This window comes from Colobus angolensis, unplaced genomic scaffold (assembly GCF_000951035.1).
Source record: "Colobus angolensis palliatus isolate OR3802 unplaced genomic scaffold, Cang.pa_1.0 Scaffold190, whole genome shotgun sequence".
Lineage (NCBI taxonomy): Eukaryota > Metazoa > Chordata > Mammalia > Primates > Cercopithecidae > Colobus > Colobus angolensis.
The window spans coordinates 1,873,286-1,889,746 of record NW_012115044.1 but is presented as its reverse complement, the minus strand read 5'-3'; the positions used below and the strand labels follow the sequence as shown (position 1 = coordinate 1,889,746).

At 36.0% G+C, this 16,461-nt stretch overlaps 1 protein-coding gene and 1 long non-coding RNA gene across 3 annotated transcripts in view; one reads left to right on the top strand and one right to left on the bottom strand.

Annotated features, from left to right (window-relative positions):
* ZBTB20 (zinc finger and BTB domain containing 20) overlaps nt 1–16,461 on the top strand; it is an 816,082-nt gene that overhangs the window by 268,171 nt on the left and 531,450 nt on the right. The window lies entirely within an intron of this gene.
* Nucleotides 188–3,735, bottom strand: LOC105510709. The gene is made up of 3 exons (XR_001001597.1): nt 3,572–3,735; nt 2,645–2,857; nt 188–356 (listed from the first exon to the last, which is right to left on the bottom strand). It is a non-coding gene; the product is annotated as an uncharacterized LOC105510709 (long non-coding RNA).

The following is a 16,461-nucleotide window of genomic DNA, read 5'->3' as shown; positions in this document are numbered from 1 at the left end:
ATAGTAATGTACTAGATTTTCTTCTGCTCTCTTGTGAATTTCCAGCAACAGCTTGATTTTAACCTCCGCAGAAACACAAATGAGAGCTGTGATGGAAACAGTAATTACTAGAGTCCAGTTTTAACTCCAAGTCAAAATTTTAGTCACATTCAGCCCTGAATAAGACATAAGGCAAAGCATGCAACAGGACTTTATAACTTTTTAATTATAATGCATTATAAATATAATTTTTATTTTATCTTATTTTTTTAGAGACGGGGTGTTGCTCTGTTTCCCAGACAGGAGTGTGGTGGCACCTTCTTAGCTTACTGCAACCTTGAACTGTTAGGCTCAAGCGATCCTTCTGCCTCAGCCTGCTGAGTATGAGGATGCAAAGGCATAAGAATGACACAATGGACTTTGGGGACTCAGGGGGAAAGGATGTGAGGGATAAAAGACTACAAATTGTGTGTGGTGTATACTGCTCAAGTGATGGGTGCACCAAAATCTCACAAATCACCACTAAAGAATTTACTCATGTAACCAAACACCACCTGTTCCCCAATAACTTATGAGAATAAAAAATTTAGAAAAGAAACAAACTACAGGTGGATGCCAACAAACCCCGCTAATTTTTTTAAAAGTTTTGTAGAGATGGGGAACTCGTTATTTTGCCCAGGCTGGTCTTGAACTCCTGACCTCAAGTGATCTTCCTGCTTTGGCCTCCCAAAGTGCTGGTGTTAGAGGTGTGAGCCAGTGCACCAAGCCTAAAATTTATTATTCATAGTGTATAATATTGTCCATGGTGTGAAATAAAATTTAGGGGTTAGGAGATTTAGAGACCTAGAATGGAATACCTCATGCATGTAAAGTGTCTTACAGTTCACAAAGCACCTTCCTAAATTATTATTTTAATTACAACTATTGAGGTAGCAGAATTGATGTTATTATTTTAATTTTGCAGATGAGGGAACTGAGGTTCCAAAAAGTGAAATCACTTAACCATTAAATGTCATAGCCAGGTTTTCCTGATAGGTTGTCCAGTTCTTTCCACGTCCCTCCTTGTCACCCAGAAGCAACACGAGAGAGTTGAACTATATACTATACAGTTATAGTTCTATATATATATATATAGTTCTCTATATAGTTATAATTCTATAGTATATAGTTCTATATAACTCTCTATATGCTTCTATAAGCATCATATATCTTGTTTTCTAATTTTATTCTAAATATTTTTTATTGATTTGGTTTTATATGTCAATTTTCTCCATTTTAACATGGGTAAAATATGTAAGACCCAAACTGATGGAGATGTGTATGGATAAGAAACTGATTATTTTGGCAACTGGTATGGATATGAAAACCATAATGAGTCTGTGGATTGCAAGTATTTTAATTTATTTTCTTGACTTTTGAGTTAAAGAAAAGATTTCAATGTGAAGGTGCAAAATATGCTGCACTGAACTAATCTTGGAGGTAACCAAAGGGCTGTGGGACTAACAGCTTTTGATATTACTTAGTGCTTATTATTGTTATTATTATTATTTCTTTTTAATTATGCAAAGTGCTAATCAGTTTGATTATGCACAGTGCTAATCAGGTTAATTATGCAAAGTGCTAATCAGTTCTTCTTGAAGCACATGAGGAGAGCAGAGGTGCTGGCGGTGAATGGCATAGCTAGATGGGGGTAGTCACGGCAGTCATTCCTTATTAAGATAGGAGTAGACAAGATAGCAAGGGGGATTTATCCATAAAAATAAATAGGAAAAGAAAGAGGACTGGGAGCACATGAAAGACTGTAGTTTGGGCAGGACATTGCTTACACATAGAAAGCTCTTCTCCCTTGTAGCATAGTTTGGTTGGATAGTCTCTGCTATATTTTGAAGGCACTCATTTGAAGCCAAAAAGACTGCAGAGGGAAAGAAACAGAGTATTGTATAGCTAGACAAGTTGTCAAAACAACTTATTGTAGTTGGCAAGCACCAATTCCTGGGAGGACAGTAAAGGAAGTAGAATCTAATAGACCTATACATGAAAAAGGACATCAATAAAGAGAATTGAAAAATTAAGGGAGTGCCATTCTGATAAAATAAACAGGGCCATCTCACTGCTGCATTGTTATTGGGACGGTCATCTGTGTAGCCTGTTTCCTGAGGTGAACTGAGAGTTGGCTTCTTGGTGCTGGCAGTGGTCTCTATTGAGAGTGCTGATGACGAATATGACAATAAGGGTTTTATGTAATAGCTCCTAGTTGGATCAGCTTTGCTGCTGCTGAAATCAAAGTGAATTTTAATATTAACTTGCAGGTCTGTGCTTATTAAGCTGGGTGACTTCCTGTGAAGATGAGTTTATAGCAATATGTTCATATGTTTTTACAGAACAATCATGATGGTGCTCCCTTAAGAATGCCCTTTGTATTTTGTCCTCCTGTTCTGTTCTGTGGTTTGATAAGCTATCAATGAAATGCTGTGATACCTACTTGTTTGAATGTATTCAGAGAGCAGAAAGCATTTCAGGATTGCTTAGTGAATATTCATTTTTTAAAAAATGTTTTCAGTCCATGAGACTTTTCCTTTACTCTGGAGTTTAAGCAAATGTATACGTTATTTATAAAAGGGAGGGTCTGCTTCCCCCTATACAACCTGACAGAGTATTTATTTACCTTTTCTTTTTAAGCCTATGTGTAAGCACAGCTCATCTTCACAAATGCCTGAAGTGATCTTGATTTCTGGAAATGTCCAATTAATGGTAAGGGTGCTACAGAGGCAAAGGCATTGATGATACCTCCAGAATAAGGTGTATTCATAAGTTATTTGTCCAGGCGGTGTTGGTTCTTGGATAAAGACAGGCTTTCAGTTTTCATAATTTCTTTAACCTGGAACAATTTCATTTTAAAATATGAAGAGAATGACATAAATCTTTGGTTTCCAAGGAGAGTCTGGAAAGAAATAGATTGTTAGAGGACAGCGCCCACAAATTGAGAAAGCCTGTTGGGGGCCCTTTGGGAATTTGGCTGGAAAATTATGTTATAAGCAGTCCTTCTGCTCAGCTTCATGGAAACATGGTTTTAGAAATGAAATACTGCTTCTGTGTTCCCCACCCCCCAAAACTAAGATAAGGATGAAATATTCATATTATCCTTTATTTTCAGAATCTTTTGAGTTATTTCTCAATATGTTTAAAAACTTCCCTTAATTCCTTAATGATTCTGCCCAAAGGGTACTTTGTAAATTCTATTCATTGACAGTATACTAAACTCTTAATTCCTGGTGAAGGCATTTGAAGACAAAGACCTTGCTACATAAAGCATTTATAATGTCACTGGGATGTTTAAAGGAGAAAATCATGTGATCCAAATGGCAAATAAAAATAAATTTAGTAACATCTAACTAATTATGACCAGTTTTCCATTTAATTGCATGCTTGCACCCACTTTACACACATTTCCATATATGAACCCATTAATTCCTTCACTAAACCATGTTATTTGAGCACCTGTTTTTTTTTAGGTGTTCACTATGTGCTAGTTATAGTACCATAAACTCTCCTAGGTACTGAGATACTATTGACCAAAAAAGAGACAAGATACCTGGCATCGTGGAGCTCACTCACACAGGACAACATGATAGTTTCTCATGATATTCAGTCTTAGAAACCAAGCTTTTGTATTTCATTTCTTCTCAGAACTTCTTTTAACAATCTATATGATTCAACTGCTGGGCCTCAGTGTCTTCATTTAGTCTCAAAATAAGAGGTAGGACTTGATGGTTCCCAAGGCACCTTCATGTCATTCATATTTGCTGTCCTGAAGTCGATTAGTTGATTAGACTATAAAGTGAAATGTATCCACTATTACCATATGAGCAGCCTTGGGATCATACAGAGTTTTTTGGGACTTTGATCTTTTAGGAAATAAGTAATTTCTAGCTAATTCTGTGGACACTACCTCCTTGGATTTAGGCCAAAATTGAATGTAGAAAGGGCGGACTTTGAAATATTCCACAGTTTGAATTTTGGCACTTGCAGTTACTAGCTGAGCAAGTCATAACCAACCACTTTGATCCTCTGATTCCTCTTAGTTTCTACTTCAAACAGTGAGTATGAGTATTTAATAAATACTCCATAATCAGTCCTTTTTTTTTCACTTCTGGCAACTGTAACCTTCGTGACTCTTGTTACCAAAAATGTCTTCAACTAATTCAACTTCCTTTCCTCAAACATCTTCTTTCTGCATTAAGCCAATACTTCAGTTAACTCAGTATCTTCTCTCCCATTCCATCTTTACAGTTTTATTTCTTCCTGTTCTCTTTTGTATGTGCTTTTACTTCTCTACTCAACCTGAGTCAACTTTTGGTTACTTAAATTATTCATCATATGTAATATAATCTTGGTTACAACACAAAATGTGTGCAACTGTAATTCAAGTCAGTTAAATAGAAATATGTTTTCTACATCAGACCTGTACCATAATTGTTTATATTTTTTACTTGCTAGTGTACTGGAAACCTCTTGAGTACAAGGGCTGTGGTTTTAATCCTTGTGTTCCCAGTATCTAGCATGGATTCTGCCAGTAAGCATCTCACAATCTAGCAAGGAGAAAGAATTTGAAAGCAGTAGGATATATGATCTCTCAGTGGAATTTTAAAGCAACAGGATATATGATCTGTTAGTAGGAAAGTGGAGATGTTGGAAAAGGCTTATGGAATAGATATTGGGAAGGCTTTATGGAGCAAATAATATTTGAGTTTGCTTATTTAAAAAGGGTACTTATTTTTTTTTCCTGGCAGGAAGTGAAAATAAACTCTAGGCAGAGAGAAGATCATGAAAAGACTCAGGCATACATAAAGTCGGGAGGAACTGGGACCAGGAGACAGACAGAAAGACAAGAAGGGAAGATTAGGAGCATATTATGAAGGGCCTATGTGTTGTTTAGTCTTACATGAATAATCTTAGCTTTCTAAAGTAAGTATATATAGTTGTGGTATAGAGAGTATGGTGTTGCAATAATATGATCATTAGCTTTTTTTATGAAGAAGAAATAGATTTAGCAACCAATGAATACAAGAAAAAAGATAATGAGAGATCATGTCAGAAAGAATGTCTGGATCTGGGTTGCAACTCTACTCCACACTTGATTTGTGACCTTAAATAGTGAACTTCATCTTCCTAAACCACATATCTTTTAAGATTACTCACTCACTGATTATTATTGAAGAGGGCCCCTATTCCAGATGCTTTGGATCCCGGAGCTTGAGAATAATTGGTGTTTTTTAAGGAAAAAGATACATTTTATACCAGTAGCACATTTAGCCTAAGCTGGTGTTAGGGCATTTGGGAAGATAAAAAGGAAGACATATAAGAACAATATTGTTCTGGCCAGAAAAAGGCAAAAGGGGCCTCTAAAAGTAAAAGCAGAGTTATAACTTAGGCTATCTAAGAAGGCAGAGATACTGAAAGATGTATTTGGCAGAGCTCTGCATTTGGGGGTGAACATCGATCCATGGACCTAAAGAGATCATAGATTGCCCTGATTTGTCTACCCTGTATTTTGGAAGTTAACTCCTATGATGGGTAACTAACCAAAACATTAAATGAAAGGGGAGATAGGACAGGGTAGATAATAAGAGGGTATTTGCCAGTGGTTTACAAAGCTTTGAGGTGTACATGTCTGTGGTTGGGACAAGATTAATTTCATGTCAATAATCATAGCCTTCTCCTTTCTTTTATCACAGAAGAGACTTGTTCTTCTCATTCTCTTGCATTTCTTCTAAGAACTCTCTTCATGCCAGCTAGATGTCAAAATTTGGGTAGTGTGAAATCAGGGGAATGAAAAATAGAACTGGAAAAGTGATCACAGGGGAGGGGGACTCGAAAGTGACAAAATTTTACTTGGGTAAAAGCAAGGGGCTAGAGATAGAAGGAAAAATGAGGAGGGAGGAAAGAAAAGTACCCATAAGGGATAGATGGGATGGAGAAAAGACTTAGAGGTGAAAGTCAGGGTAGAGAGAGATTTTTGATGCCCAGTGGTTGTCCATGTGGAGAATAAAGTGGCCAAGACTAAGAACAGAGATTTTCTCTCTTACTCTTCTTGGTATTTTCTTGAGAAACTGAAAGAAAATCTGAATTTTTAATATATATTGAGGTGTGTGTGTGTGTGTGTGTGTGTGTGTGTGTGTGTGTGTGTTTCTGTTTGGCTGCTATTTCTTTGGATCAACTAGGGATTACCTGTGCTGCAACTTTGTTCGCACATTCCCAGCACCATCACCAATACAACACAGTGATGAAGCAAGGCTCAGAATTTTCAGTTCTTTATAGTCAGTAGACTTCTGTGATTAATGCTCCATTAATCACTTGTTCTTGGTATTAAGTATAACCCCGTAAAATATCGGAGTGGAGGGAGAATGGCCAACTAGTATGTGATTCATACCAGACAACAGTCCCCTCAAGATGGCCCTAATTTCTTGTGCATTTAACCTACACACTGATCTTAGTTCATGCGTTTTTACTTGTTAGGGGTCAGATGAACAAAGTAATTTCATATTAACTATGACAAATTTGTGCATAGGTGAGAGAAAAGACCTCTACTTTTCAGGCATTATTATTTTCTGGACTAATCTTTGGGGATTAGGTAGCCAATTAATCAAGATCCCCATAAGAAATGTTAGCAAGTAAGACAATATCCAGTAAAACACTATTAGCCAACATTGTTATTCAGGAATTAAAGTTCAGGTAGGATAGTTTTGGCATCATGAAATTATTCTCTGTGAGACTGACCTATCGCCAATGACATATGTGTACACGCGTTAATTGATGTGTGGGAACTTTGTACCACCCTACTTCTGAGATTTCAAGGATGTGTGAAGATTTTGTGACTAATTACACACTTTTTATCAGATAGATTTTATGTATCGTCACAGGTCCATTTTAGAAATTTTCCTCTGTTTTAATTTTTGGCATTAAAAAAGGAATGCATACTTCATAAACTTACATTTCTGCTATTTGTTTGTAAGAAAGGAATTCCAAGTGGGCTATGTAACTTTAAGCATATGGCTACACAAAGATTAGAAAAGCTGTGGCCATCAGGAATAAATATTGGTGATAGCACTGATGGTATTTCACACATATAGTTTATTGTGAGAAAATTAGAAAGACTTGCACAGAACTTAGATAAGGAAATAGGCTTGTTTTTTGGTGAAAATATAAAAGTAAGTATTTGTTATTAACATGGTAGGCTTTGAAATTTGGCTTTCTATGTCTACTTAAGAGGAAACACCTTAAGTCTAATGAATTTTTTCCTATGGTATTTGACAGTACTTAATCTAGTATTACTAGATTAAACCCCTTAGTAATCACACATTTTAAATGAATAAAATATCTCTGAATAGCCAAATGTACCACTGCTCCAGATTCTTCCATGATGTCAAAAACATAGAAGCAACAAATGTAGACCTGACTTAGTAGTCAAGAAAAAATATGATGTGAAGGAGACTTAATAAAAGACTATTTTGATATTGGAAATAAAAAACTACCACAAATCTTAAGGGTATACATTAGCAGAACTTGGTTTGGGTTGAGTAGACTTAAAGCAAGATTTTGAGCTAGCTTCTAAGCAGTTTTGAAGATCGTTTTTTTTCTATCATGAATTTATGCTATATAACAAATGCAGAAATTGGAGAAATGTAAATCTATCATTTCTTTTGACATTTATGTAGCTTCAGGAACCTTCTAAGTTGTGATCATTAGAGATTTTTAGAACATGGACACCTCTAGAAAAAATGAGGAGGTGCCAGTAGCTCCTCAGAAGCAGCTTAGCTTCACATTGAAGGAAGATTCATAAAGCCTTTATAGAGCAAAGATACTTGATCAGAACAAACATTCTTATCATATGGAACCTTTTTCCTGCAAAAAAAAAAAATGACCATTAGGGTAATTAAACTGGTTATTTGCAGCTTCTCTCCTTTCCCCTCTTCCCTCTTCCACCTGCACGGTATTATTATATTGAGTTGCCATGATAAGAGTAAAAAATAATCAAACCAACTTATACACATTTTATTATGAACAAAAATACTTTGAAGGATTCTATTGATACAAGCTAATGCAAGATGATAATTTTTTTATTCAAAAGTGTTTTGAATGTCCTCTTCCATTGATCATGTGCAAGTGGTATAAACAAAGATCCTGTGTGTGGTAGAGAGCTTATATTTGCATTTCTTTGTATATTTAAGCATTTTTAGCAGACTTACATTTCTGTTTATTGACAGTACTCCTTAGACATTTGTGCAATCATATGTATACATAAGCAGCAGACATTTGAGTAGGTAGTGAAGGTAAGTTCTATAGTCAGTGTAAGTAGCAGATTATATAAATTAATTATATTAGTTTTGATGCTTTGGGTAAAATCAGTGTGCTACATGAACCTCCAATTACACAGGACAATATACTGTGCTCAGAAGACATGAAGGGAGACTCAGCGTACAGAAAAGCTATTGGTTTTGTTTGGGGAGTTCCTTTTTATCTGCTTGGGGAAGGAGCAGGTCTTATTGTCAGTTGCCAAGTGCTCTGATGCTGAGAAGTGTGTCAGCTGTGGTTACTTTAGGGATTTTGGCAATGATAAGCATTTTTCCTTGAGAAAAATCAGCATAGATACCACACATTGGAATTGGACAAATTGCTTTTATTTTCTATTTTCTTTAAAAATCAAATTGGCTTTTCCTTCTTGTCCCAGCTGTTGCAGCTTCCTTGTTTTTTAGCTTAGATTATGGGAGAAACACATGTTCCCTGAGATCCAGAGTAAAGCTCACTTATTTTCTTCCTGTACAAACTACGTGAAGTTACGATACTGGCCCCAAACCTAACTAAACAAAGTTATTCAGAAGAGATTTGACAGAGAGGGTGTCTAATAGGTGATGAGCTGGGGTAATTGAATGGGTATTTCAAAGATATTAATGTAACTCGCATATATTAGCAAACCTTAATTGCCATCTCCAGCATGTTTAGACCTGAAAACTTCAGGGACCTAACCTGTTCCATAGAGAAGTCTTTTTACCCCCTATGGTTTATAGCTGGAAACAAAGTATATATGTAAGAGTTCGATTGGGGCCAGATGTGGTGGCTCACGCCTGTAATCCCAGCACTTTGAGAGGCTGAGGCAAGTGGATCACTTGAGGCCAGGAGTTTGAGACCAGCCTGGCCAACATTGTGAGACCCCATCTCTACCAAAAATACAAAGTTAGCCAGGCGTGGTGGCATGCGTCTGTAACCCCAGCTACTCGGGAGGCTGAGTCATGAGAATCACTTGAATCTGGGAGGTGGAGCTTGCAGTGAGACAAGATTGTGCCAGTGCACTCCAACCTGGGTGATAAGAGTTGAATTGGCTGAAGTAGTACACAGTAAGGCACTAAACAAAATTGACCTTTTTTATAAATTCCTTCACCTTCCCCATAACCTGTTACTTTTCAAAGGGAAAGATCACATCTGTATTTCTAGTCAGCTTGCTACCATGGTAAGGAACCAAGATTCCCTTCCAGTTAGAGTAGTGGAAGATGAAAGTGGCTTTTCTTCTTGATATCTGGATCAACCTGGTTTTCCTACCATCTCTTATTTCACATAAACAAGATTATCATCTGACCTAGCTGCAGATTGTGTTTCAAAATTTGCCCCTACCGCTGCTCCTCTCTTAAGAGCCCGGTGCCCACAGAACATTATCCTCCTCATCTGGACCTATCTTTGCTCTTACTGAAGGGGGCTTTTTCATCCTATGATTCTTTTCTTGTTGGCTTTTTTTGGGAAAGCAGTTTAAGAAACATTCATTAACTATTTCTGGGTGTCAGAAACTATGTACTATGTTTCCAGAGAAATGGAACTAATAAAATGTATACCTGTAGAGAAGAGATGTTTTATAAGGAATTGACTCACATGACTGTAGAGGCTCACCAGTCCCCAGATCTGCAGTCAGCAAGGTGGAGGCCCCAGAGAGCCAATTCCATAGCCCCAGTATTAGTCCAAAGGCTTGAGGCCTGGGAAAGCTAATGGTATAGTTCTCGTCTGAACTTCCTTAGGCCAGAGACCTGCAGAGAGCTGATGTTTCAGTTGAGTCTGAAGACTGGAAAAAAAATAATAATGTTCCAGCTCAAAGGCTGTCAAGCAGGAGAAATTCCGTGTTACCTGTGGGAGAGTCAGCCTTTTTGTTCTGTTCCAGCCTCCAACTGTTTGAAGGTGAGGGAGGCCAATCTACTTTACTCAGTTACTGATTTAAATGTTAATCTCATCCAGAAACATTCTCACCAACGTACACCAAATAATGTTTGACCAAATGTCTGAGCACCCTGTGGCTCAGTCAAGTTGACCTATAAAATCAGCCATTACACCTGAATTACCTAATTTAATCCTGACCAAAACACAACCCCAAACCCCATGAAGTAGACACTATTGGTTATTATCACCAAATTTAATGACTAAGACTGTGGTTTCTAGAGTGAGATTGCCCTTCTTAGAATTCTGTCTTCACCCCTTACTATATAACAATAGGCAAATTACTTAACCTTAGTTTCTTCATCTTTAAATCTGGGATGATGACACTACATACTTTGTTGAGTTGTTATGATAATTAAATGGAATAATGCATGTAAAACACTTAGCATCAATAACTGGAACATAGCTTAGTACTCAGTGAAGAACAGCTATTATTTAAATACATTAGGAAATAAAGCTTCATAGTGGTTAAGATCTTTGCCCAAGACCACGTAGCTGGTAAGTGGTGAAACTGGGATTTGAATTTAAGCTGTTTAATTCCTCTCTATTAATCTCAACACAGAAGTAGAATAATATAGTGGTTAAGCTTCTGGAGTTGGACTCCTTGGTTCGAATCTTGGCTATCTCATTCACCAGAAGGCTTTAGGCAAGTTAGTTAACTTATCTGTACTTTAGTTTCTTCATCTCTAAAACAGAAATGAAATAGTATCTTTCCTGGAGTCACATAGAATCAGATCATTTCTAGGGATACTACCTTCATCCATGAATTTTAAATGATATAATTTAAGACACAAGATTTCTCCGTTTTCCTTCAAATTATATTGGTTGTTATTGATAAGGGTAAGATTTATGAAATCTAGTAAAGTACTGAAAATATGCTAACATATTAATAATGTTACAGATAACATGGCTTTGCAACAAATTACTCCAGAAACTTTTCTGAGAGGGAGAATAAAAATGATAGTTTTGATTCAGAATAATTGTTAAGTGTCTTCAAAATTAAGTTCAAATCAACGGATAGGAGGTGTAAGGAAGCCAAGAAGGAATCCATTATAAGGTGAAAGCCGTAAGTCCTCTTTTTGTGACTCTGTCTTGCCCATTTAATAGAAGTGATATGAGTAAGATCTGCCACCTAGGACCAAGTATTTCTTTCTCTAGAATTAAGACAAGAAGACTCAGAATTTCAGAATACTGTATGTGGGTTCTCATCTGTCAACCAAAAGCAGCTGAAAAGGCGAGAGCCCTGGAGAACTGTTTCCTACATATGTATTTGTTTTTAGACAAATGTGTTTGTTTAAAATTGTAAAAACCATGGAAATGGATACCATGGAAATGCATAGTTGAGGGGTAGAAGCCCTAGAAGTGTTGACTCAATTCTTGATCCTTCTGTGTGATGGATTAAATGCCACATGCTTCAGTTTGCTGTGTGTGGGGTCTTTCAGCACTGTTTATAATAGATGACAATCCTGTATGAAGGACATAAGAAACTTTCTGATTTGTTTTTCAAGAGATTAATGAGAAGTTGGTTGTCATCTGACTGTTGCTTATGGGAAGAAAACTCCAGAGAAAATCATAATGTATATATTACTCTTCCTTCCAAAAAAATTTCATATGAGGTTAAAATTAATATTAAGGGCAGCCGTAAAGGGGAAACATCAAATCCATATGCAGACTGAAGAAGTGTGGCAATGAAGGGGCAAAAGTTGGAGTTACCCTCTTGCCTCAAGTGGTTGGATAAATTGTAAGCCAATTGTATGTATATCAGTCTTAACACTTTTGTATACTTCTCAATTTCTTTTAAAATTTAACTCCTGAAGTCATAGTTAGAAATTTGTCGTCTTTACCAGTTTCCTCCATGCATTACCTATCGCCCATCTACCTCCTACAATTTGGTGTCTTCTCAAAGCAGGCAATATTTGTAGATAGTATTATATGAAAATGTTGGAATCCAATGAAAATTTTTACGGTAAACATAGATGGAAATGTGCTCTTTGCTGTAAGATAATAGCTATTACTATTATCTTAAAGTAGCTATTACTTTAAGTATTTTTTCCTTTGAATAATGTTGTTCATGTCAATTGCAAAAAAAAAAAAAAAAGAAACTCCTTGTAATTATATGAAAATAAAAGTAAAAAATACTTAAGAAATAGGAGACCAGGAAGGAAAATATAATTGAGTCCAGAAACCATTTTTTTAACCTTGGCTAAATAAATAAGAAATGATAAGAGGTACAATACACTAAGAAATGAGAGATACTGAGGTTCAAGCAGACTGCTTTATTTAACTCCATTTAATTTTATTGGATTGAATTTGATGGAGACAATGTCAATGGACATATACATGAAGATTGGTAGTGGAATGCCTGGGACTGTTTTATCATTGTCATGAACATGTACAAACAGAAAGGGAATGCTAAGTAATTCTGAATATACTAGTGATTTTTAGATAACAAATTTCAGTTTTACAAATTCACGGAGCCAGCAGGTGGAAGCAGATCTGTCACCTGTATCTACTTCTTGATTTCAATATACTAGAAAAGCAAATACATCAATATCACATTTTTTTTTTCTTTTCTTCCTTTGCCAAGATGTATTTAGGATGTTTTCTCAGCATTACTGAACTCTCAGCTCGAAGATATGTTTCAGCTTCATTTTTAGGGGAAAAAGAAAATGTAAGTGGGCTGCTAGCAATGTTTAATTGCTTATAGCAATTAAACACCAAACTTAAGGTCCCTTGGCCTCTTTGGTTTTCTTATAGAGTGAAGTTTATGTGCTATATCTGAAGAATTAGTTTACAAGCAGAAATACTTGCAAAAACTGCATTTTGTTTCCTGCAAGTGAAGCCAAAAGAAATGATATTGTCTTCAAGTAACATAACCTCTCAGGCAGATTCTCAGAGTAAAAGAAATTCAGATATGTATACTCCTCAACAAGCTGTACTTTGGTAAGTTATATTTTGACAGAATTTGTTTAGTGGACAGAGGTAGCCCATGTTATTGTCCCACCGGGTAACCGCAGATGAAGTCATTAGCCCTGGAAGCAATGATTTTCACTTAGCCCATATGTGATAGAGTTGCAAACTCTTACCAAAGAGTTTATTAATCTGTAGATAATTTATCTTCTAATACTTTGTGCACTTCTTTATTTCTTTTTTATTGAAGTGGCATTATTCTTGAACTTATCCATTAAGAGTTGTAACTAGGTTCCAATTTGAAGAAGCCCAGATGAAGCTTCAGATTGTGTTTGTATAGAACAAGTTAAGAATTGGCAATATGAATAACTAATATAGATAACTCAGACATTTCAGAACTAATCATTTGACCTAAATTGATTTATTAAATATTGGTCAGATTCTCTAGGTGATTTTCAGATATCCCCTCCACTTTATGGATACATGTTGTAATTAATCAGTATACTTACTTTTTGCTATAATTTCCTTCTGGCTCCTCAGAATAAAACCAAGTAGTTGAAGCCTTAGTAAATTAGGAGGGTAACATGGTAAAAACAAACAGAAGTCACTAGTTACAGAAAAATCTTGCCTCATAGCTGCACTGTATGTGAAGATATTTTCCTCTTATACCCATAAAAAGTAATTTAAGTTCTGAAACAAGGACCTTGTCTTTATCCCTAGAACCTCTTCCAAGAGGTTCAGAACTGTGCCTGGCACATAGTATGTATTCAATAAATAATTGTTGAATAAATGAACTTTATTGTAAAGAGGATCACTATTATCCTAGATTTAGTTATACATTGAGTCAAACAAAATCTCTTCCCTTCTCCTGTGCTTCCAAAAGAAAATGTTTAAAATGATGTCCCCAACTTACAAATAGGTTGTATTTCAAAATTCAGACAATTTAGTTTTCTGGAACCAAGAAAGCTTCCCTTATTTATACATTTATTGCAACAAATATCAACTCAACCCTCACTACTGTCCAGGTGTGTTCTAGGCTCGGAGCATACAGTAGTGAATAAGACACAAAGTCCTTGTTCACATGGACTCGTACACTTTCCCTCCTAGAACTGGATCTCTTAGAACTCTGCCTGGTACAAGGTACACACTCAATAATTGATAACTACTGTTTTTAAAGAATAACCCTACTATTTTCAAGGATGTTTATTCCGAGTTTTGAACTGAGCTATCAGCTTACTTCATGTCCCAAAACAAAATTTCAATGGAAGCACTAGGTTAAAAAAAAAAAAAAAACAGATGCCATTTTAGATATGTTCTTACCCTATTTTATTAATCTTCCCTGGGCATCCACTTTCAAAACAGAGGCATCTTACCACTTAAAAAAAAATTATTTGCCGTGTGGCCCTGGCAAGTCATAGCTATGTGACTCTCACCTAAAAATAATGAAGATATGATAATATTCTAATTCACAAAGAGAACACAGCAGAACTTAGTAAATTAATGTTTGCACAGTGCTTAGAAATCTGAAGTTGTAATTGCTAAAAGAAATGTACAGAACTATTATTGCTACTAAAATTATGATAGACACTTTTTTCCTACCAAAAAATACCTCAGTGAATTGGTGTTTATATTTTTTAAGTTGTATGCCACATTAAAGAAAATGTTCTATGTGTACCTAAAAGAAAAACAAATAAAAATCATGTCCTTTTATTATTATGTATAAAATTGCAAGGGACTCACTATTTTGGGGAAAGTAAATAGTATTTAAGACCTTATGATTCACCAGTTTGGACAGATGGATGATTGCATCTTCTTACGTAAGTGACAGGTGGCAGCTCTAGTGAAATGGCTTCCAAAGTTCTTCTGATTTTTGCTTCTCTTCCTTATCTGTTCTTTGGCTTGGAGCAAAGTAGCAATGCACTCCAGTTACAAGAGTAAGGAGAGTTTTGGACGGGTGAGGTTTCGTTTTTTGGGGTGTGTGTGTGTGTGTGTGTGTGTGTGTGTGTGTGTGTGTGTATCTTGTCAGCATTTTGGTTAACTCCATGTATTCAGTAATCTAGCTAAATGGTAGGTAGTAAATGCCCTATAGCAACAGGCTGTGATTTCAAACCAGGTCTGAACACATTCTTCCTGGAATAGTTCTTCTTTCATATAGACTTCATTAATTGTCTAGAATGTGAAGGGTCATTGTAGGTGATACCTCCTCTTACCAGCAGAAAATAAAATGAGGCTTAAACTGTACAATTTAAAGGAGAGTAAATTAATTTTAAGTTTTGTTTATTTGACAAATATATAGTGAGCACCTACCATATATTAGGCACAATACTGGATACTAGCAATAAACTAAGGAATAAGACAAAGTATTTAGTTCAGAGAAGTTAAATTTTATTAGAGGAGACAGATAATAAGCAGTACATAATTTTAGGAAAAAATAAATACTATGAAAAAAAGTGAGATAGGTAAAGTTGGCAAGCTATTTCAGATGTGATGGTCAATGTAAGTCTCCTGAAGAGTTGACATTTGAGGAGAAACCAGAATAAAGAGAGAAGCATGCTAAACCCTAGAGAAAGATCTTTCCTGTCATGGGTAACAAAAGTTCTTAAGGCCCTGAGGTGGGACTTGGCTTGGTGTGTAACAGCAAAGAAGTACTTAATGAGCTTTGAAAGTCTTTAAAATACTGAAGAACTAGATAGAGAGGGTTCCATTCAATCTACAGATACTTGCCTTATACAACCTGTAGGGCTGGAAGACATGCTCACGAGACAATTCCCAGTTTCAGATCTTAAGATGTTTTTATGATACCCTTGATTTTAGTGAAACCATAAAAAGGAGTAAAGTGCCTTCCGTCAAGTGGCACAGGACTATGTCTATTCTGATAAAACCTGAAGTTTAGTCCCTGAAGATGCTTTTGAAAGAGAATGCCACAAGACAGTTAAAGCACACCAGTAAAATCTCCAGGATGACTGTGAGGGCAGGAAGTAAAATGAAAGCACAGCACTGCAGGTGCTTTATTTTCACCTTTCTTCCACTTGGAAAGCAACTGTTCTCACTATTATCCTATAGTGCCTCCTACCCTTTGGTTTAACTGACCATGTAAGATGCATTGAGTATGAGGGCTATCTGTTGTAATGACGTAATCTCGAATGTTCTTCTGCCTATGGAAATCTCAGATTGTTCTGATAATGCTGACACTTCTTACATTATGGCAACCATTCTTGAAGAGTTTTATGAATATTAAAAAAATATTAAACCACAGTGTTTGATATACTAGGGATTGCCATCTCCCCTATGAAGGCCTATGGCAAATCATCTTGTAAA